Source organism: Bubalus kerabau, chromosome 4 (assembly GCF_029407905.1).
Source record: "Bubalus kerabau isolate K-KA32 ecotype Philippines breed swamp buffalo chromosome 4, PCC_UOA_SB_1v2, whole genome shotgun sequence".
Lineage (NCBI taxonomy): Eukaryota > Metazoa > Chordata > Mammalia > Artiodactyla > Bovidae > Bubalus > Bubalus kerabau.
In genome coordinates, this window is record NC_073627.1 from 100,452,409 (window position 1) to 100,475,705 (window position 23,297).

Below are 23,297 nucleotides of genomic sequence, written 5' to 3' on the forward strand. Positions count from 1 at the left end.
GCAAATAGAGGGGGAAACAATGGAAACTGTGACAGACTTTATTTTTTTGGGCTCTAAAATCACTGCAGATGGTGATTGCAGGCATGAAATTAAAAGACACTTGCTTCTTGGAAGAAAAGTTATGACCAGCTTAGACAGCATATTAAAAAGCAGAGACATTACATTGCTGACAAATGTCCGTCTAGTCAAAGCTATGGTTTTTCTAGTGGTCATGTATGGATGTGAGAGTTGGACTATAAATAAAGCTGAGTGCCGAAGAATTGTTTCTTTTTAACTGTGGTATTGAAGACTCTTGAGAGTCCCTTGGACTGCAAGGTGATCCAACCAGTCCGTCCTAAAAGAGATCAATCCTGGGTGTTCATTGGAAGGACTGATGTTGAAGCTGAAACTCCAATACTTTGGCCACCTGATGCTAAGAGCTCACTCATTTGCAAATACCCTGATGCTGGGAAGGATTGAAGGTGGGAGAAGAAGGGATGCCAGAGCATGAGATGGTTGGATGGCATCACCAACTCAACGGACATGAGCTTGGATAAACTCTGGGAGTTGGTGATGGACAGGGAGGCCTGGTGTGCTGCAATCCATGGGGTTGCAAAGAGTCGGACATGACACAGCATTGAACGGAACTGAATGGTACTCTAATTCTCTTTGTAGACACTTACAATTTTTGCTTTTCACTTATTATAATATACTTTATAAAGAACAGTAAGATCTTTCTTTAAAATCAGTGTAGAATATTATTACATATTTAAGAGGTATATTTAATTTTTGACAACTATTCCTTTATCTGTGTGATTTGACACATACATGTTTATTTATATGTGTTTTGGAAATATGTTAGGTGAAATTGGAAACAGATACTCATGGCTTTTTTTCTTTCCTCAAATAAGAATTCTAAACTTCATTAAAAAAAAAAAAAACTTTGTCATCTCATTTTATAGTTAAAATCTAAAACCCAGAGATAAGGCTGTATCTAGTTTTCTTACTATAAGTTCCAGTACTCTTAATATACATAATACAGGTTAGACATGATATCCTATCTGTTTTAAGATGTGAATTTATATATGACAAGGTACACATTTATAAAACTACTTTTCAGTGTTGCCCAGAATATCCTCATGTGGATGGTTAAATTAAAAAGTATTTTTATAGGATGACTAGGCAATTGATTCTCTGAATTTATGCCTTTCAACCAAGAAGATGTGAGGAAGTATATACTGACTGTTTGGAAAACATGTGAGTAAAATTAGCTGGCTATTATCTAGTTAACAGGTAAGGTCTGCTGTCTGATGTGCTATGAAGTGGAAGTAAACAGCTGTTGGAAAGAGGATAATGGTGCTTTACCAAACTATATCGGTATTTTTTGTTTTCAACTTAATTTTTTGGAAAAAGAAATTAAATATAAGGGAAAGTCCAGTGAAAGTCACCATCTCTATTTTAACATATAATGGCTGATTAGTTATTAAACTAGCATGTTCATTATTATAAAATAAAAGGAGACACGACTGAGCGACTTCACTTTCACTTTTCACTTTCATGCATTGGAGAAGGAAATGGCAACCCACTCCAGTGTTCTTGCCTGGAGAATCCTGGGGACGGGGGAGCCTGGTGGGCTGCCGTCTCTGGGGTCGCACGGAGTTGGACATGACGGAAGGGACTTAGCAGCTGCAGCAGCAGCAGCAGACTGTTTGGAGTATCTTTTTCATATATAAAAAAGAGCAAGTGATAATAAATTATTCTATGAAACATGGTTAATTTTTAATCCATTTATTCAGTAAATGTTTTCTTAGTGTCTATTATGTGCCAGACATTGTGCTAGGTGCTAAATAAGAGAATTCAAACAGCAAAGTCCCTCCTGTTTAGAAACTGAGAAGTATTTGGAAGAGACTCACCTTTAAAGCAAAAATTGGAGTACAGGGTTATAATACAGAAATGCAAGGCATATCAGAAATACACATTTTAGGGTCATATAAACAAACTCAAGGAAAGGATGGAAAGTGGCATGGTATGAGATGAGCTATGAAGGACTCAGCATGAGTAGGAACTTAGCTATAAGAGAAAACAGGAAAATATTATTCAGAAAACAAGAAACAAATATGAAAGACACAGAAGTGAAAGAAAATAGCATATTCAGGAACAGCAAGTGTTTTTATTTATTTTTTTTTTCAGGAGCAGAAGGGTGACATAAGTGAATCGTGGGAGACATGCAAAAAAGGAACTATATTTTCATAAAATGCCAAAACTGAGTTTATATATTGTCTTAAGTGATGAAAAGCTCTTTTAGGACATTAGTGGAAGAAGGACACAAACTGAATTCATTCTTGGGATAATATGACTATTACAAAACAAAAGACTGCATAAGTAAAGAATCAAAGACAGAGTAATTAGAAGATTCTAGCTTCTGGGTGTTGTATGAAACTCCACTCTTCTTCCCCAAAGAAAGTTTAGGGGTATAACTACAACTACTCAAGACTGAGTGAATCCTAAGATTGAAATTCTAATTATTTCATTCTACAATGCAGAAAATGAGGTCAGACAGTTTAAATGACTTGCCCAAAGACACAGAATTTCTGACAAAGCTATAACTTAGTAACTTGATCTCCTCTTTCTCAAAAAACACAGATTAAAATTCACAAGGAGCCGGCCCTTCAGCTTCATAGAAGTATTTTAACTAAAGTATTAATGATGATATGTCTGTGTTAGCAGTACCATAAAACAAGTGACCTTCATGGACAAAACTCTCTGTGGTTAAAATTAAAAAGACAAAGGAAAATGAGATCTGATTATTAATGTAATTAGTTGATGATCCAGTGCAGTGTCAGATCTATAAATGCCAGTTATTGACTGATGATAATGGAACATTCAAATCTTGAAGCTGGTGCTCAAGTCCTGCTCTTGGAAATAATGAGGGACCTGCTCCCTCCGTCCTGCCTCCTTGCAAGGTGCTACTACTACATTCTGAATAATGATGTGCAAACCCAGCATAAGGGCAGTGCTGCTGTTGCTCCACATTAAATCCATTGCTTTTGTTTTCTGCTGTAGGTTTTGATTTTTTTGAAATTTGGACATTTATGAAGTGCAATCATGAATATGATGGGGAGAGAACATTATAAGCAACCCTTCTTAAGAATTATCAGATTTGCAGTATGTTCACAAAATTCAAACAAAAAATATATATGGAGTGTAACCTACTATAGTGCTTAGCATTTACATAGAATCATTTTTTTTTTTAATAACCAGCTTGAGGCTTCTGTTGGTGCCTAAATCACATTGATATGTATAATTTGGTAACCACATTGCTACTGGCTCTCTCAGACTAAAAATTTCAGTGTCTGATAAATAGAATTAGTTGTTCATATAGAGATCACTTTACAGGTACATATATTTATTCAGGTGGATGATTTTAGTGGGCTGTTGTACTTGATAATGTTCACTATGAGATTATTCAGAGTACCATCATCCCTAGTGAGGATCAATGATTTGCCCAAGAGCATAGGTTACAAAATAATAAAACAATGTTTTATTTCTGAAAATATAAATTTGCTAAACTTTCATTTGATGATCATGGTACAGCAAGGTTTAGCCTGTTGCATTCCAATAAAACAATGTATGTACCTCGTGACAAAGAGGATAGGTCAAAGTATGGAATATTATTTAGTTTTTATGGCTTATGCCATGGGATGCTTTGTGATACCTCTGTTAGGGAAGAAAAAAATACTTCATCTTGATCCTCCAAATGAGAAAGGAAAGTTGCAATTGGATGTCATCTTTGCCAATTATTTTGGGTGTAATGAGAGAGAGACAGGTCATTTCAAGAGTGAAGCAGCTGCCAGTTTGTAGTCACAGATCGTAACTGTGCAAAATCTCTTTCTCCCTATTCCTTCCAAGGTAGTGAAGGATTCTGCTGAAAAACTTATGTCTGCTTGTTGGAATTGAGTTTTTCATTAATTTATAAAAGGAAGCTCTTTGTTTTAAGGGGAGCAAGACTAAAGGGAATTCCTGAAATTGTGGATTTAGTTTTACATAACTGAACCCTATTGTATCGTGATATTCACCTAAAATTCTGAAGCTCACTTTATATTCCCATGCTGTTAAAAATTTTTGAGAGTATGGTTGCAAATTAAAGTACAATATTTCCTCACCATGAGAGTAATTCAGCTTCTCTATTAGGAGATATTTAAAGTATTACCATTTTGCAGGGAGAGGAGCTAGTATAAGTAGTAGTGAAGTGGATTATCAGAATACATAAATGCTTGTCAGCATCTGTTGATATGTCCTTTTCAGAGAGTCCCAGAAGTGAATAAGTGGGTGAAAGGGGCACATATTTTGTAGTCTTTGATGCATGCTGGAAAATTGCTTTCCAGTTTATACTACCGCCGTCAATGAGAGAAGACGGCAATTGTACCACACTTGTTCATTACTATCAACACAAAATGAAATACCACACAAAGCTGCTCTATAAAAACGGTATTATTTACTTTTTGCAAACAAATACCCTCGAAGATAGATACATGCCAAACTATTTTCAGTAATTAGAATCTTTGTGTTAGATTCTTTAAGTCGAGAGAGAATCACTTTAAGAGTACATTTGGGGAGGCAAGAAAGAGAAGCTGTGTCCACTGATAGACAAGCCTTTGAAACCTGGTAACATTAGGAGAACACTGATTATGCAATAAGCCCATTACAGAGAAAGATAAGTATTAATAGGAAAAAAAGAAGACTGTCTAAGATAACATTTGCCTCTGTTACACATTTGTGTAGAGCCGCAAGGCGATGGCACCCCACTCCAGTACTCTTGCCTGGAAAATCCCATGGACGGAGGAGCCTGGTAGGCTGCAGTCCATGGGGTCGCTAAGAGTCAGACATGACTGATTGACTTCACTTTCACTTTTCACTTTCATGCATTGGAGAAGGAAATGGCAACCCACTCCAGTGTTCTTGCCTGGAGACTCCCAGGGACGGGGGAGCCTGGTGGGCTGCCATCTATGGGGTCACACAGAGTCGGACACGATTGAAGCGACTTAGCAGCAGCAGCAGCAATATAATTTAGAAATTACAAATTGTGTTAGTTTTCTAGGTCTGGCATAAATGAGCATATCTATTGAACCTGCTCCTGAAATTGGTCATTCATCAGTAGGGAAATGAAAATGGAGTGAAAATTTTCTCTGCGATAGGTTGAAACATTGTCAGTTTTAAGGACCTAACATTTAAATAAAGTAGTGTGGAATAACTCTGCCCCTATCCTTATGATATTCTGACAGATTTGACAGGGAAAAATGATATAGTCTGGAGAAAGTCTTCCATGTTAAGCTCTATGGCTTATGCTTACAAACCCATTGTATGTAACATGGAAATGAATATATCCAGTTGTAACCATAAATGACATAATGTTATTCCATATATCACAGTATGAATAAGGCATGGAAAAATTAAATGTAGCTTTTATTTATTTATTTTTTTCATTTCTTTCAGTCCTCCTGGCTGATTTTTTTTAATTTATTTTTTTAATTTTATTTTATTTTTAAACTTTACATAATTGTATTAGTTTTGCCAAATATCAAAATGAATCCGCCACAGGTATACATGTGTTCCCCATCCTGAACCCTCCTCCCTCCCCATTCCATCCCTCTGGGTCCTCCCAGTGCACCAGCCCCAAGCATCCAGTATCCTGCATCGAACCTGGACTGGCAACTCGTTTCATACATGATATTTTACATGTTTCAATGCCCTTCTCCCAAATCTTCCCACCCTCTCCCTCTCTCACAGAGTCCATAAGACTGTTCTATACATCAGTGTCTCTTTTGCTGTCTCGTACACAGGGTTATTGTTACCATCTTTCTAAATTCCATATATATGCATTAGTATACTGTATTGGTGTTTTTCTTTCTGGCTTACTTCACTCTGTATAAATGTAGCTTTTAAATACATGCACTGACTCATGCGTACATTAACAACTATTTACTTGATATGACTAAAGAAAAAGACAGGAATAAGAAATAGTTTAAAGTACTTTGTATCTGAAAATTACTGAAATATAATTGTATAGTCAAATTTATTGGATACTAATCATTAGTAAAGGTAGGAGTAAGAACAAAGTTTCTAAAGCACTCATATATCATATAAGGGGCATAAATCACTCTGTTGTTTATTTATTTTGGAGTAAAACAGTGTTTCTGCTCTGGTGAAGTAACTGTTGGCTTAGATATACTTTGATAAGAACACTTCTTGGGCTTAAAACATAGTAAAGACATATGCATATTTGACCATTTCTAAGCTTTCTCTAAATTAAGGCTTCTATTCTGAATTACAAAAATAAAAACATTCCTCTTTCTTTCCCTAGTGTATCACTTTTAGCTGTACAAATTCATCTGTAATTAATGAATGGTTTTAGGGAATTTCCTCCTGAGATTTTTGGCTTTTGCAGAGAAGTTCCTTGAAGGCAGCCAACAAATTAAAACATGGTATGTTTTATAGTTTGTAAATATCACTAAATCAATATCAAGGAAACATTGTAGTTTACAGGTTAAATACCTTTAGCAATGGGATGAACTCTCAAATGAACAAAATGAGAATGGTGCAGAATTATACTTTAGTTTATCTTAAAGAGTAACAACTGTTTTCAAAGTTTAGTTTTAGTCAAGGTCACTACATACACATATTGTTTTTTATGAAAGTATTCAATAGCCATATATCTTAGATTTGCTTAACGAAATTCAATTATTTTATGTAAATTAAAAAATAGAACAGTAATATTCAAAAACCTTTTATTTTGATTGTTAACTATTGAATTAATATTTGATATATTATTAGATTTGTAAAATTATACAAATATCCTATCTCTTAAACTGAATTATTTCAAGCATCATGATATATGACCTTGAATTTAGTGTTCTTTGAGGGTAAGACTAATAAAAATGATAATCCACTAAAATATTTTCTGACCTTAAATAACATTTGAGAAAAGGAATGAGGATGTAGTTCCCTATAGGGTTCAGATTGACACAAAACTTTGTGGCTATTATCTGATCAACCTGAATTCAGTGCATGGCTTCATTAAGTACTCAGTGTGCAGTATTTAAGTAGGACTGTTGACTAGGGTTAGTATTCTTTTTGCTGAAGACTCACTGTACATAAATGATATAATCTCATCATTTGGAAGGTTTTTTGAAGAGCTTATGTAACAGGAGGCTCCCATATCCCCTGCTAATTCAAACAGGGTTTCTCAACCTAAGAACATGATTGATATTTTAAGCTGAAAAAACTTTTTATTGTGGAAGCTTGTCATGTGAATTGTAGGATGTTTTGCAGCATCCCTGGCCTCTACCCACTAGTTATGCCTATAGCCCCCCTCCCCACCCCACACCCCCAGTTAGGACACCAAAAATGTCTCCAGGGTTTGGTAAATGTCTCTGGCCAAGAGAGTGGAAGGAGGAAATTACACTTGGTAGAAAATGCCTGTGTTAAAACAATTAAATGTGCATATGTCCCCTTCCTCTTGAGCCTTCCCCATCCCCACTTCCGATCTCACCTCTCTAGGTCATCACAGAACACCAGACTGGGCTCCCTGTGTTATACAGCAACTTCTCACCATATCCACTTACACACAGTAGTGTGTGTGTTGATGCTACCTTCTCCCTTTGTCCCATTCACTCCCTCCCGCACTGTGTCTACAAGTCTGTTCCCTTCATCTGCATCTCAGGAGGGATAGGATATATATATAGTTATGACTGATTCATGTTGTACCACAGAAACCAATACAACATTGTAAAAATACAAAAAAAAAAATTCACACAAAAATACAATTAAACAATGTCAATGAAATGATGATAGATCACTACCTCCCCTTCACTACTGTGGTAGTGGTTTAGTTGCTAAGTTGTGTCCGACTCTTGTGACCCCATGGACTGTAGCCCGCCAGGTTCCTCTGTCCATGGGATTCTCCAGGCAAGAATACTGGAATGGGTTGCCATGCCCTCCTCCAGGGGATCTTCCCGACCCTGGAATCAAACCCAGGTCTCCTGCATTGCAGGTAGATTCTTTATCAACTGAGCTATGAGGGAAAACACTTCATTACCATCACGATATATAAAAAATAACAACCAATCAAAACATAGCTTGCCAAATATATTGCCTATCAGGTTTGATATTTAAATTTTTCCTTATTGAGTCTATAGGTGTTTTATTCTTGTCATTTTATTCTTCCCTTTTCCCCCATTTTCTCATCTGAAGTCTTTTTTTCCCCTCTTAATTCTAACCTATGCTAAGTTCAATTAAACCACTATTTTGAAATATGTCTCCTTCCTTTCCTCTTGCAACTTATTTCCACTTAAAGGAGTATATGTTCCTTTCAGAAAAATCAAAACAAGTACTCTTAATCCTATCTTTAAAACCCCAATTATTCCTATCAGGCCAGAGAAGTGGATATTTTTAGATATGGAGATTGTGTGTTTTGTGAATTCAGCCCTGACTTTGTTGACACTATGCTTTTCTGTGATAAATTCATTATCCTGGCTGTAATGCTGACTATCTAGAGTTTTGTACTTTCTCTTCACCCTATAATTCTGCTCCCATGAATGTTATGCAGTTGGAGTCTTGCTTGACTGGTGGAAAACTTTAAGTGCCTCCCTGTCATTTACTGAGATTTTCCGTTCCTCTAGTCATGCCAGAGCATAAGCAAAACACAGAACCTAGAATTATAGCTATTAGATACCACTTAAAGTGCCTCATTCCCTGCAAAAAAAAAAAAAAAGAGTTCTTGCACTTACATCTGTACATTTATGTGAGTGGATGGGTCTTTGAACATATTTGGAAGTGTGTCACTGCATCTAATTGAATAATGAAATAGAAGTGATGAAAATATGGGACTCTAGTGTAGCAATATGTGATTCTGTTTCCTCTTTTGATTTCTAAAGTACTCAAGTTGATTTGAATGTATTTAAATCTATTATCTGCACATATTTTAGTTTCACTGCATGAAAGTTTGAAACATTAATCCTGTGAAAATGATTCTCTGTTAACTCTAATTGAGGCTCTGATGCCATTTTTGATCAACAAATATTCTAACACTTTTGTTATTATAAAACATGTGAAACTTGTCTCTTAATTTTCCTGTTTTGAATATAATAATTCAGTTAGCATTTTTGAAAAGTAATGTCTCAATTTTTGCCTAAATTTATGTATCAGGGTTTACTTCTTTCTGAGAAAAACATTTATTTTAGGATATAAAGGAATAGAGTTCATTTGGAGATTAAGATTGAGTGTTATATCAGAGTATTTATCTCTAATTTTTCTTAATGAACTTATTCTATAAAAGACAAAAAGACCATCTCTTTGAAGTTAATGGGCAGATTCCCATTTTGAGCAATGTTTGAGTTTAAAGCATGTTATGTGTTGGTATTTCTCAATCTGTTCTTAATACTAAGTGTATTAATAAGTATCATATATATTTTTCACAATAGGTTCCTGTCCTGAGACCACAGCAGGATGTGCCTTGGTCAAAGGTATGCCTATTTAAAACATATTTCCAACTTTCTTCATGAGTAACGTATACGAATGTTATAACAATTGCATTATTGTCTCAGGCTTAGCTGTATGGAATTGTAATACATATTTATGTATATGATATATACTCTTTGATCTGGCAAAATATGACTCTAGTGATAAAGTAACAGAATTAAAGTCTAATTGTTAAATGCATAGTATTGCCTTGCCACAGGATGTCTTAATCCACACAACCTGTATTCAAAGAACTATTGTTGCTAATGTGCCTGCTAACAAAGCGGTGGAACTATTCTAAGGCTGATGGAAGGTATTTAACATAGTCATTAATGATGCTGATGAGTAAATTATTGAAATAGGATATAGGTTAGTTAAATTGCCTGTCAAAAACTACATGTCTAGTTTTGGCAAATCAAGTGTGGAAATCATTTAAAAATTGCAAATCAGCATGAAAATAGGAAGCAAGCAGGAAAATAAGTACACATATAGCTAAATAAGATGTTAATGTGGTACCCGAAAGATAAGGGGGTCAGTACAAGGCTGGTAAAGGATGCCTATGATTTCAAAATTGAGTTCTGTTATTAAAAAAAATGGAACAAAGAACTTTACAAAGATCAAGAATTGTAGTAACCTTGAATCCTATAACATAGCTGAAAAGAAAATGTATACCGTGAATAAAAAGTACTTGGTGGGAAATCTGAGTTAGGACTGTGGAGACTGAGATCCTCAGGACTGTAGTGGACAGGATGAAGGCTATTTAAAGTAAAACTGAAACTCACAGATAGGAGCAATTAAACCCAGTTCTTTGCTATGGAGAAAGTAGATGAAAAGATGAACTAACACATGAGGAACTTAAGTGATAAAGTATTGATACAAGCTTTGATGTTGTTCATTTAGAGATATTTAAATATCAAATGGATTCACAAATGTCTGTTATAATTTCTCTAAATATTCTCTAGATCATTTATTCTATTTGGGGTCCTTCCAAACCCCACACAGAATTTGGCAAGGCAGTTCTTTTTATTTTTCTGCATGATAAAGTAACTTTATATTGAAAGAAAACTTGGACGTTGTTTTGTGGTTATAAGAAAAATTGTGGCTATATATGCCATCATGAATAATAATTGATGTCTGTTCTATTTTATGCATAGCTCTTTTTTGAAAATACGCTTATATACACATTTATATTTTAAATTTGGATCTAAATTATGTTATGTGTTCCACATGTTACCCTTCCAGGAAACAATAAACTACTCATCTGCATATCTGGATAATTTTCTGAGATTTTGAAATTGAAATACACTGTTTTTTTTTTTTTTTTTTCCTCTTTTCATAAGCTTTTCCTCTTAGTCATTTTTCAGCCTCTATTCAGAGACTAGTGTGACTTTAGAATATCCAAGGAAAGCATGCCAGCCAATGTGTTCTGCCAGACAGGGAATGAATGGCTCCAGGCACAAACCTCTGTTGTGTCAGGGCTCTGGCATGACACTTGGCAGGGAACTAAATCAAATAGCACAATGCAAATAATCTCAGTTTCCAATAGATGTGCAGCCTCAACCTCAAGCCTGCTGCTAGTCATTACTACTTTTTCCCCTGGTATTCTGCAGAGCAGTATTTCTGATAATGAACTGAAAACTAGGGCATTTCCTAGGTGTTCTCACAGTGTGAGGAAGTGGGAGGATTGTGGCTTTGAAACTGGACCTTCCTGAGTTTTAAGAGCCACTCTGTCACTCACTAGCTGTCCTGGCCAGGTTATTTCAGATATAAAATGGATTTAGCAATAATTTTCACAGAGGTTTTGTGACTATTAAAATGATAAATTTGTCATAAAGCACATATTTATACATGCTACATAATAGACATTTAATAAATGTTCTTTTACCACTTCCCATTTCTGTAATGAGTTCAGTTTTGTGTTAAACTTGTAAATAATTACCTCTATCATTCTGTGAATAGTAGAGAAATGATTCTGCATTTGTAAATTTGAGGTTATATAAGCCTGTATAATATGTCTTTATCTTTGTACAATCTTTTTGATAAAAGAAGTGTTGTGAACTTCTTAACCATTTTTATATCGGTTCCTTTTTTAAAATATTACATTTGAGGGAGCTCCCTGGCAGTCTAGTAGTTAGGACCATCTTTCATTGCCGGGGCCTGGGTGAAATCACTGGTCAGGGAACTAAGATCCCACAAGTTGTGTGGAATGGCCAAAAAAATTGCCCTTGATACAAAGGGTCTTTATGTTGTAAAAGAGTGTACCGCATGTCTTTGATTTAATTTTAGCCCTTGTTAGTGTGCTCAAGGATGAAAAACTATATTGTAAAATGTAGATGGCTTAGAAAAATTATACATCTCTCCTACACACCCAAATTATCTTAGTTTTAATAGTTTACTTCAGCTCACTTACTGAGAAACTACTGTATCTCATATAGAGTGTTAGGTGCTAAGAGTGCAGAAAAGAAACTAAATAGAGGTTCTCTGCCTTCAGGGAAATGAACATCAGGAGACTAGGAAACATGTGATTTTAAAATGATGTGGTAACATAATACAGGGGTGAGGCGCCAATGAGAGGGCCTTATGAAAAAGTCATTCTAATCAGTCTGGCTCCCTGGAGGGCTTGACACTCAGGTGTCTTAAAAGGTGATGATCAATTGGTTGATTACCAGTCAAATGTGGAAGCAGAATGGTGGGAAGGTGTCAAAAAAAGGCAGGAAAATCAGTTAGGAATCTGTTGTCTGAACTAAAAGAGAGATGGTGGTATGGATTTGGAATTGGAAAGTGAAATCCTCCCACGTGTTCTTGAAGGTAAAATTTAAGTTATATTTGAAGGTTATTTTTGTAGGAGTAAGATGTTTATCAATAACCTCAGATATGCAGATAACACCACCCTTATGGCAGAAAGTGAAGGTGAACTAAAAAGCCTCTTGATGAAAGTGAAAGAGGAGAGTGAAAAAGTTGGCTTAAAGCTCAACATTCAGAAAACGAAGATCATGGCATCTGGTCCCATCACTTCATGGGAAATAGATGGGGAAATAGTGGAAACAGTGTCAGACTTTATTTTTGGGGCTCCAAAATCACTGCAGATGGTGATTTCAGCCATGAAATTAAAAGATGCTTACTTCTTGGAAGGAAAATTATGACCAACCTAGATAGCATATTGAAAAGCAGAGACATTACTTTGCCAACAAAGGTCCATCTAGTCAAGGCTATGGTTTTTCCAGTGGTCATGCATGGATGAGAGAGTTGGACTGTGAAGAAAGCTGAGTGCCTAAGAATTGATGCTTTTGAAATGTGGTGTTGGAGAAGACTCTTGAGATTCCCTTGGACTGCAAGGAGATCCAACCAGTCTATTCTAAAGGAGATCAGCCCTGGATGTTCTTTGGAAGGAATGATGCTAAAGCTGAAACTCCAGTACTTTGGCCACCTCATGCAAAGAGTTGACTCATTGGAAAAGACTCTGATGCTGGGAGGGATTGGGGGCAAGAGGAGAAGGGGACGACAGAGGATGAGGTGGCTGGATGGCATCCCGACTCGATGGACATGAGTTTGGGTAAACTCCGGGAGTTGGTGATGGTTAGGGAGGCCTGGTGTGCTGTGATTCATGGGGTTGCAAAGAGTCAGACATGACTAAGTGACTGAACTGAAGATGTTTATCATAGGGTTACTTATAACATGATAATAGGAACAAAATTAGCTGTCGAATTATAAGGAAACTGTCAAATAAATTATATTTAAGACATTTAATAAATGTGTTATAAATAAACAACTGCATAATTGTAAAAATTTTACTACTACTTAATAGTAAAATTCATTATTTTGAAGATCATTTAAGGAGGCTGTGTTCTTAAAAATCAGGACTGAAACAATTATACATATGATGTGTTTTTGTTAGGGGACAGGGATCAAGAACAGCACACAGAAAAAGACTGGAAAGAAATGCATTCAGCGTCATTAATGGTGATTATGTTTATGTGGCATATATATGTGTGACTTTTTTGATATTTTGATGTCTTTTATATTTTATATAATTGCACTGAACACATTCTGTGTGACACTCCTGAGTCCTAACTGCTGGTGTTCATACCTTTTTGTAATCCCTTCCCATAGATGTGGGCAGAACCTCTGACTTTCTTCTAGCCTATGGAGTATGGAGAAGGGGACAGGAAACCACTCCTGTGATTGTTACGTGACAGCACTGATGAGTTTACAGTCCCACGTGTGCACTGCATTATATAAGGCTATGCTTTCTTTTTAGAAGATTGGTTCCTGCTCTCCCGCTGGCCTTGAAGTAAGCTGCCATGGTGGGAGAGGATCTATAGAGAGGGCAACATGGCAAAAAACTGAAAGCCTCTATAGCTGACAGTGGCTTCTGGATGACAGCCAGCAAGAAGTCAAGGATGCAATTCCTATAGTCATAAGATATATTGTGTGCACACCCTGAGTAAACTTGTGTGAAATAATAAATATTTATACACATATGTATGTGTGTGTGTGTGTGTGTGTGTGTATACACACACACATATATATATCTGCCCCCAGTTCCTGGCACAGAACCTTAAAACCACTGTAATTTCCTAAGAGTACTAGGAGTATCTTTTGTTGTAATATTTTTTCTTTGACCCTTGTTCCTAATGCAGAATTCTTAAAACCGTTTGGAATTTTCTGGGAGACAGGAGTCTTTTCATTCTAGTGATGTGACTCCTAGGTAGCTCCATGATGGGGCTAGTCACTAAAAAAATAAATAAATAAAACCAAGACATGATTAGAAGATTAGAACTTTCAGTCTCCCTTCCTGTTTTTTCAAGAAAGGGGAGAAAGGCTAGAGATTGAGTTATGATTGATCATATCTCCGTGATGAAAACTTTAAAAAAAATCACTCAAATAAATGGCTTGGGGGGTTTATAAATGGCATGTGAATAAATCCACATGCTAGAAAGGTGACACACCCAAACTCCATAGGGACAGAAGCTCCTGCCCTCAGGGCTCATCTAGATCTCATTCTATGTCTCTTCATCTTGTTGTTCATTCATACACTTTAATAGATTGATATTTGTAATAGGGGCTCAACTTATGGCTCAGCTGGTAAAGAATCTGCCTGCAATGCGGGAGACCTGAGTTCAATCCCTGGGTTGGGAAGATCTCCTGGAATCTAGTGAGTAAACTGCTTTCCTGAGTTCTGTGCGTCACTCTAGCAAATTAATCAAATCCAAGGACAAGGGTCATGGGAACTTCTGATTTATAGCTAGTTGGTTAGAAGCACAGGTAACAACTTGGACCAGAGATTGGCATCTCAGTGTTTGTGGGGAAGTCTCACAAGACTGAGCCCTTAACCTGTAAGATCTTTGCTATGGTGACTCTGGCTGGTGTCAGAAGTGGATTTTATTCCAGGATCCCCACTTGGTATCTGAGAAATGCATGATGTGGTAAAATTCCATATATCTGGTGTCAGAAGCATTGTGAGTGAGAGTAAAGGAGAACACTTTGCTTTTCCCATACCAGTTGAAAGTGGATATATTGATAGTGGATTTTTCAGATAAGAACCTGATATTTTAGTTGCAGCCATGCAAAGGACTAACCCAAGTCATGCTTGGGCCTATGCCCATAAATTTCAAGATAATAAATGTGTGTTTTGAGCTGCTAAATTTGTGGTAATTTGTTATACAGCACAGGAAAGTAATTGCTGCAGACTAAATTGTGTCCTCCTCAAATTCATATATTGAAGATCTCACCCCAATGTGACTGTATTTAGAGGTTGGGCTTTTAGGAGGTAATTAAAGTACATGACCTACAGGTAGGTTCATGACCTGATAGTATTCATGGTTTTACAAGAATCTATCCCACTATTCCACCATCCTTTGTATGCACAAAAAGGAGTCATGTGAGCACAAAGTAAGATGGTAGCTGCCTACAAGCCAACAGAAGAAAACTCAGAGTGACACCTACCTTTCTTCTTTGCATCCCTGGCAACATATGGTGTCATCAATCTTTGTATTTTAGCCATTCTGATAGATGCACAGTGATATCTCACTGTAGTATTAATTTTCATTTATCTAATGGCTAGTGAGTTTGAACATCTTTTTATGTGCTTACATGGCATCTTTGTATCCTTTCAATGAAATACCTCTTTATGTATTTTTTCATGCAAGGAGTGCTACTGTTTAACTGCTAAGATTTAAGAGTTCTTATGGTTAGTATGTTGAGTAATATATATATATGATGGCTGATATATCAGCCATCTCCATATATATTGGAGATGGTGGAGACAATGAAAATGTATTATCTAGAAGTCCAGATAAGGAAACAGTAAGAAGGTAATTTTACATATAATTTGGAAGCCTTGAGGAAATATCAAGAATAGAAGTCTATTATAAGGATAAGATACCTTCCTTATACCAGAGATACCAGGGCTTCCCTGATAGCTCAGCTGGTAAAGAATCTTCGTGCAATGCAGGTGACCCTGGTTCCATTCCTGAGTTGGGAAGATCCTCTGGAGAAGGCATATGCTACCCACTCCAGTATTCTGGGGTTTCCCTGGTGGTTCAGCTGGTGAAGAATTCACCTGCAATGCAGGAAACCTGGGTTTGATCCCTGGGTTGGGAAGATCCCCTGGAGAAGGGAACCACTACCCACTCCAATATTCTAGCCTGGAGAATTCAATGGACTGTATAGTCCATGGGGTCGCAGAGAGTTGGACACAACTGAAAAACTTTCTCTTTCATTTTCATAAGGATGAGATAGTCAAAGCTATTGGAGCAAATCTTGCAGGATGACCCTTTCAAACTTTTGGGTTTCCCAAACATATAACACTCTCCTATACCAGACTTACTTTTTCCTATTAAAAGAAAATAGCACCGTTTATTTTATTATAAGAAAACAGACATTATTCAATGTAAGGCCTTTTACTCCCACAGAATTAGCGTCTGTGTATTTTTATTAATGGTTAAGGCAGTTCTTGTATTATTAAGAGAAACAGGGAAACATATATATGCTGTCATAGTTATTTTCCCACACAATCAAGACTTCACATTGCTATGCTTTTAAATTGTTGTTGTTTAGTTGCTAAACACTGTGTCTGACTCTTTTGTGAACCTGTGGACTGTGGCCCACCAGATGCCTCTGTCCATGGAATTTCCAGGCAAGAATACTGGAGTGGGTTGCCATTTCCTTCTCCAGGGGATCTTCCCAACTCAGGAACTGAACTCGTGTTTCCTGCATTGGCAGGCAGATTCTTTACTGCTGAGCTACCAGGAAAGACTAATATAGCCATGTAAGAGGCAGTAGTATATAATGCTAAAGAATGTGGTCTCTGGAGTCAGACTGGGTTTGATCTCTGCTATATTATCTTTAATTGAGTGAAAATTCACAAAATATAAATTTTTTGTTGTTGTTCAGTCCCTAAGTTGAGTCTGACTCTTTGTGACCCCATGGGCTGCAGCACACCTGGCTTCCCAGTCCTTCAGGGAACTCTCCCAGAGTTTGCTCAAATTCATGTCCATCGAGTCAGTGATGCCATCCAACCATCTCATCCTCTGTTGCCCCATTTTCCTCCTGCCTTCAATCTTTCCCAGCATCAAGTTCTTTTCCAATTAGACAGCTCCTTGTATCAGGTGGCCAAAATATTGGAGCTTCAGCTTCAACCTCAGTCCTTCCAATGAATATTCAGGACTGATTTCCTTTAGGGTTGCCTGGTTTGATCTCCTTGCTGTCCAAGGGACTCTCAAGAGTCTTCTTTAGCACCACAGTTCAAAAGCCTCGATTATGCAATGCTCAACCTTCTTTAACCATTATCATAAGCAATAAAGTGACATGTAGTACATTAGTGATACATTCACAATGTCAGTATAGTTCCAGAATATTCTACCACCCCAAATAAAACTCATTACCCATTGGGTAGTTGTTCCCCATTCCTGTTTCACCCACCTGTTCCACAATGACAAATTATATAGACATTCAACTTACTCTCCTTGAGAATCAGTAATCCTCTATTCCTATAAAGACAGGAATGACTTTTACCTTATATGATGGTTCTAAGAAGTTAGTAGAATAATCCATACAGTGCACTTAGAACATTGTGTGTCTTAAATACCTGTCAAATGAAATGTTAAGCTTATCTGGTCCTGTTCAGCATCCAAGGAAAAACATAGTAAATAGCACTAAGTGTTCCTATAAGTCATCAGAACAGGGAAAGACTGAAAGAAGCTGTGCACCTTGGTTTACTTAGAGGCTAATGAATCACTGATACCCTCTTGCTCTAGAAAATTGATAATTACACCCATGTTCTCTCTCTTTACATTTAATGGTTTAGAGGTAGAATTTAGGGCTAAGAGATGTTGAGGGCAAGAAGGAATTTCCCAGGAAATATCAATCTGAAAATAAGAGGACTATAGAGGAGTTTTTTTGAGGGAATCCTTTTCTTAGAAATAAATAAAGGAGATGAAACAGCAAGCAGCACCTTTAAAGGTCTAATTATTTTCCAGTTAATAATTAGTACTCATGATGATGAGATGTTTTTAAAAAGTAAATGGCATGAAAAAGTAACATATAATAATATAATATAAAAGTATATAAATGCCTATGTTTATCTTTATATATGTAAATATATAAAGTTAACTATAGTTAAAATTGTATTAAAATGTATTCATATTAACATATAATGTAATCATATTAACAATTAGTGCTGGGAAAACTGGTCAACCACTTGTAAAAGAATGAAACTAGAACACTTTCTAACACCATGCTACTGCTACTGCTGCTGCTAAGTCGCTTCAGTTGTGTCTGACTCTGTGCGACCCCATAGACGGCAGCCCATGAGACTCCGCCATCCCTGGGATTCTCCAGGCAAGAACACTGGAGTGGGTTGCCATTTCCTTCTCCAGTGCATGAAAGTGAAAAGTGAAAGTGAAGTCGCTTGGTCGTGTCAGACTTGTAGCGACCCCATGGACTGTAGCCCACCAGGCTCCTCCGTCCATGGGATTTTCCAGGCAAGAGTACTGGAGTGGGGTGCCATTGCCTTCTCCGTCTAACACCATACACAAAAATAAACTCAAAATGGATTAAAGATCTAAATGTAAGACCAGAAACTATAAAACTCCTAGAGGAAAACATAGGCAAAACACTCTCCGACATAAATCACAGCAGGATCATCTATGACCCACCTCCCAGAATATTGGAAATAAAAACAAAAATAAACAAATGGGACCTAATTAAAATTAAAAGCTTCTGCACATCAAAGGAAACTATTAACCAAGTGAAAAGACAGCCTTCAGAATGGGAGAAAATAATAGCAAATGAAGCAACTGACAAATAATTAATCTCAAAAATATACAAGCAACTCCTGCAGCTCAATTCCACAAAAATAAATGACTCAATCAAAAAATGGGCCAAAGAACTAAACAGACATTTCTCCAAAGAAGACATACAGATGGCTAACAAACACATGAAAAGATGCTCAACATCACTCATTATCAGAGACATGCAAATCAAAACCACAATGAGGTACCATTTCACTCCAGTCAGAATGGCTGCGATCCAGAAGTCTACAAGCATTAAATCCTGGAGAGGGTGTGGAGAAAAGGGAAGCCGCTTACATTGTTGATGGGAATGCAAACTAGTACAAGCCACTATGGAGAACAGTGTGGAGATTCCTTAAAAAACTGGAGATAGAACTGCCTTATGACCCAGCAATCCCACTGCTGGGCATACACACTGAGGAAACCAGAATTGAAAGAGACACGTGTACCCCAATGTTCATCGCAGCACTGTTTATAATAGCCAGGACATGGAAGCAACCTAGATGTCCATCAGCAGATGAATGGATAAGAAAGCTGTGGTACATATACACAATGGAGTATTACTCAGTGATTAAAAAGAATACATTTGAATCAGTTCTAATGAGGTGGATGAAACTGGAGCCTATTATACAGAGTGAAGTAAGCCAGAAAGAAAAACACCAATACAGTATACTAATGCATATATATGGAATTTAGAAAGATGGTAACGATAACCTTGTATACGAGACAGCAAAAGAGACACAGATGTATAGAACAGTCTTTTGGACTCTGTGGGAGAAGGTGAGGGTGGGATGATTTTGGAGAATGGCATTAAAACATGTATAATATCATATGTGAAATGAATTTCCAGTTCAGGTTTGATGCATTATACAGTATGCTAGGGTCTGGTGCACTGGGATGACCCAGAGGGATGGGATGGGGAGGGAGGTGGGAGGGGGGTTCAGGATGGGGAACATGTGTACACCCGTGGCAGATTCATGTTGATGTATGGCAAAACCGATACAATATTGTAAAGTAATTAGCCTCCAATTAAAATAAATAAATTCATAATAAAATATATAATATAAAAGTATATATATATGCCTATGTTTATTTATATATGTAAATATATGTAAATTTAACTATAGTTAAAATTGTATTATAATGTAATCATATTCTACAGTTGGTAGAGGGTTTTTTTGGCATTTTGTGATCAAACTTATTTTTTTCTTTAAATTTCATTTGCTTGTTTTACTGTAATTTACACAAGAGACTGCCAAGTAAACTAGATATTTTACATTCAGCACACATGCCCTGAAATCTCCACAGTTGTAAGAAAAAACTTTAAAATCCATGCACCAGGCCTGGATTTGATGTATAGTTGGTGTAGCAAAGGCAGAGGAACCAGAGATCAAATTGCTAACATCTGTTGGATCATCAAAAAAGCAAGAGAGTTCCAGAAAAACATCTATTTCTGCCTTATTGACTATGCCAAAGCCTTTGACTGTGTGGATCACAGTAAAGTGTGGACAATTCTTCAAGAGATGGGAATACCAGACCACCTGATCTGCCTCTTGAGAAACCTGTATGCAGGTCAGGAAGCAACAGTTAGACATGCAACATGTCCAACAGTTGGACATGGAACAACAGGCTGGTTCCAAAGAGGAAAAGGAGTACGTCAAGGCTGTATATTGTCACTCTGTTTATTTAACTTATATGCAGTGTACATCATGAGTAATGCTGGGCTGGACAAAGCACACTCTGGAATCAAGATTTCCAGGAGAATTATTATTAACCTCAGATATGCAGATGACACCACCCTTATGGCAGAAAGTGAAGAACTAAAGAGCCTCTTGATGAAAATGAAAGAGGAGAGTGAAAAAGTTGGCTTAAAGCTCAACACTCAGAAAACTAAGATAATGGCATCTGGTCCTATCACTTCATGGCAAATAGATGGGGAAACAGTGGAAACAGTGGCTGACTTTATTTATTTATTTATTTATTTTGGCTCCAAAATCACTGCAGATGGTGATTGCAGTCATGAAATTAAAAGACGCTTACTCCTTGGAAGGAAAGTTATGACCAACCTAGACATCATATTAAAAAGGAGAGACATTACTTTGTCAGCAAAGGTCCATCTATTCAAGGCTATCGATTTTCCAGTGGTCATATATGGATGTGAGAGTTGGACTATGAATTGTGGTGTTGGAGAAGACTCTTTGACAGTCCCTTGGACTGCAAGTAGATCCAACCAGTCCATCCTAAAGGAGATCAGACCTGGGTGTTCACTGGAAGGACTGATGTTGAAGCTGAAACTCCAATACTTTGTGCCGAGGTCCAGCCCCAGTGAATCCAGGGAATTCGAAGGGAGATGGCTTCGGTGATCAGGATACAATAGAATTAAAGACATAAAGAGTGGTTAAATAAGGATAGCTCAATGAGAAAATTCAGTGGAGAAAAGAGGCTGAATAACCTGGTTTACGTGGAAAGCTAATAAAATTCCAAAATAAGGAATTTATGTCACCTACGTAGGCCGCAGGCGTCCTCCCGTTCTCCCGAAGGAGAGGAGACACTAAGGCCTCCCCAGTCAGATCTTAGAAGCCCAGGCATAGTTAGTAGGCTTGATGAGCCTCTACGCTCCAATTCAGCCAGAAGGTGAGAGAAAGAATGACATGGGGAGACCAAGTTTCGGTGAACAAGACCCGCACTTTATTTTCCAAAGTAGTTTTTATACCTTAAGTTATGCATAGAGGATAATGGGGGAAGGGGTAGAGTCATGCAGTAAGCCAGGCTTTCTTCCTGCAAACTTATCATATGTAGAAGTTTAGGTTATTTGCATCATCTTCTGGCCCAGAGGCCTGTTAACATTTTAAGACCCTTTCTTCAGAAAACTTATTTTTCTCTAAAGGTGATTAGTCAGGCGCCACCCTCCAAAAGCATTAGATAAAGTTGCATTCCTATAGGGCAAAGGTGTGGTGGGCTATAACAAGAAAAAGAATTAACTTAAGGGTCCAAGGTTACAAACATTAAAGCTACTACTTACATTCCTATACACCAATTATATCAATCAATACACTGCCAGGGACACAGTAGGTAAGGGATATGGAAACTTAGCAGCAAATATTGGCCCAACAAGTGAAAAACCCTTCACCAATACAATTTCTAATCAATCTTTTAACTGCTCAAAGGAATCTGTATTTAGACAGTTTAAACACTCTTGTCACGCCCAGGAACTTTAGTAACTGGATCTGTAAGTTAACTCTTTTTCAGAGAGAGGTGGTGGGGGACAGCCCCCCGTAAAGTCAGAGGTGTAGGTGAGAGCACAAAGCAGTAAAGTAGGCAGACTCTGGTTTTGGGGGTAGATGCTCGAGAATTTCCAGGGGGACTCCTGAGGCTCGATCCCACCTTTGCGTATGCCGAGCCTCCTTCCTCATGACCTTTGCCATGGGTGGAGTTCCTCACGCTGGCTCCGGGCAACTTTGGCCACCTGATGCGAAGAAGATCGGACTCATTTGAAAAGACCCTGATGCTGGGAAAGATTGAGGGCAGGATGAGAAGGGGACGACAGAAGATGGTATGGTTGGATGACATACTGACTCAATGGACATGGGTTTGGGTGGACTCCGGGAGTTGGTGATGGACAGGGAGGCCTGGTGTGCTGTGGTTCATGGGGTCTCAAAGAGTCAGACATGACCTGAGCGACTGAACTGAACTGAACTGATTTAAAGCTGTAGAAAAATTTTCACCAACATGAGAGCAGTAGTTGCCACTGGGTATCACATCTTAAAGTGTTTTTCATTTGCCTCTGTATTCTTTTCTCTAATTATTGAAATTTTCCACGTGGCATGACCTTATAAATGGAAGCAAAATAATAAAGCTATATCCACTTAATAAGTCACATTAAAACCATACTTTGTTTTGATATTTTTACCCAGTTTGTCTTGATAGTTGCTGGAATAGCAAACCCTTAATAAATGTATCAAAATGTTTGAGAACTTAAAGCAGTTTGGCTTGCTTTCAGGACCTGAAAGAAGAAAGAGAATGAAAAAAATTTTGGAGCCCTCCTTTTCTCCATAAATCAAATACCTGTGGATCCTGATAAAATATAGTACACTGGAGTTTCAATTCTTTCTTTCCCTTTTTTTAGTTCAGTCTACCCATGTTTTCCCAAAACATCCCCCACCCCCCAAAATAGGATTATATGATTAATTTCTAATTTGTCTACAGTTTACACAAAAGATAGCATACTCAGTGATTTTTAAAGGGGAAGAGTTTATCCCTTTTTGTTACACAGGAAAGTTCAGTATCTGGCTTCTGATCTTTGGCAGTCTGTGCTTTCTTCATTTGCTTCATGGACCAGAGGAAGCTCTAGTCTACTACTGCAAGCTCTTACAGTCATTCTCAAACCTGAGTATCTTTGTAGAAACCATCTAGTGACCTTGTTTAAAATCTGGGTTCTTTGATTCCACCCCAAAGTTTATTATTCTTTCCATATATAATGAGGTTTGGGCATTTCCAGATTATACTGAG

General features: G+C 37.3%; 1 long non-coding RNA gene across 3 annotated transcripts in view; it reads left to right on the top strand.

Annotated features, from left to right (window-relative positions):
- The window catches only part of LOC129650016 (uncharacterized), a 421,016-nt gene that overhangs the window by 190,664 nt on the left and 207,055 nt on the right, over positions 1–23,297 (top strand). For all 3 annotated transcript variants that reach the window (XR_008713533.1, XR_008713531.1, XR_008713532.1), the window contains exon 3: positions 9,459–9,500. This is a non-coding gene — a long non-coding RNA (uncharacterized LOC129650016). The remainder of the gene's footprint in view (positions 1–9,458; positions 9,501–23,297) is intronic.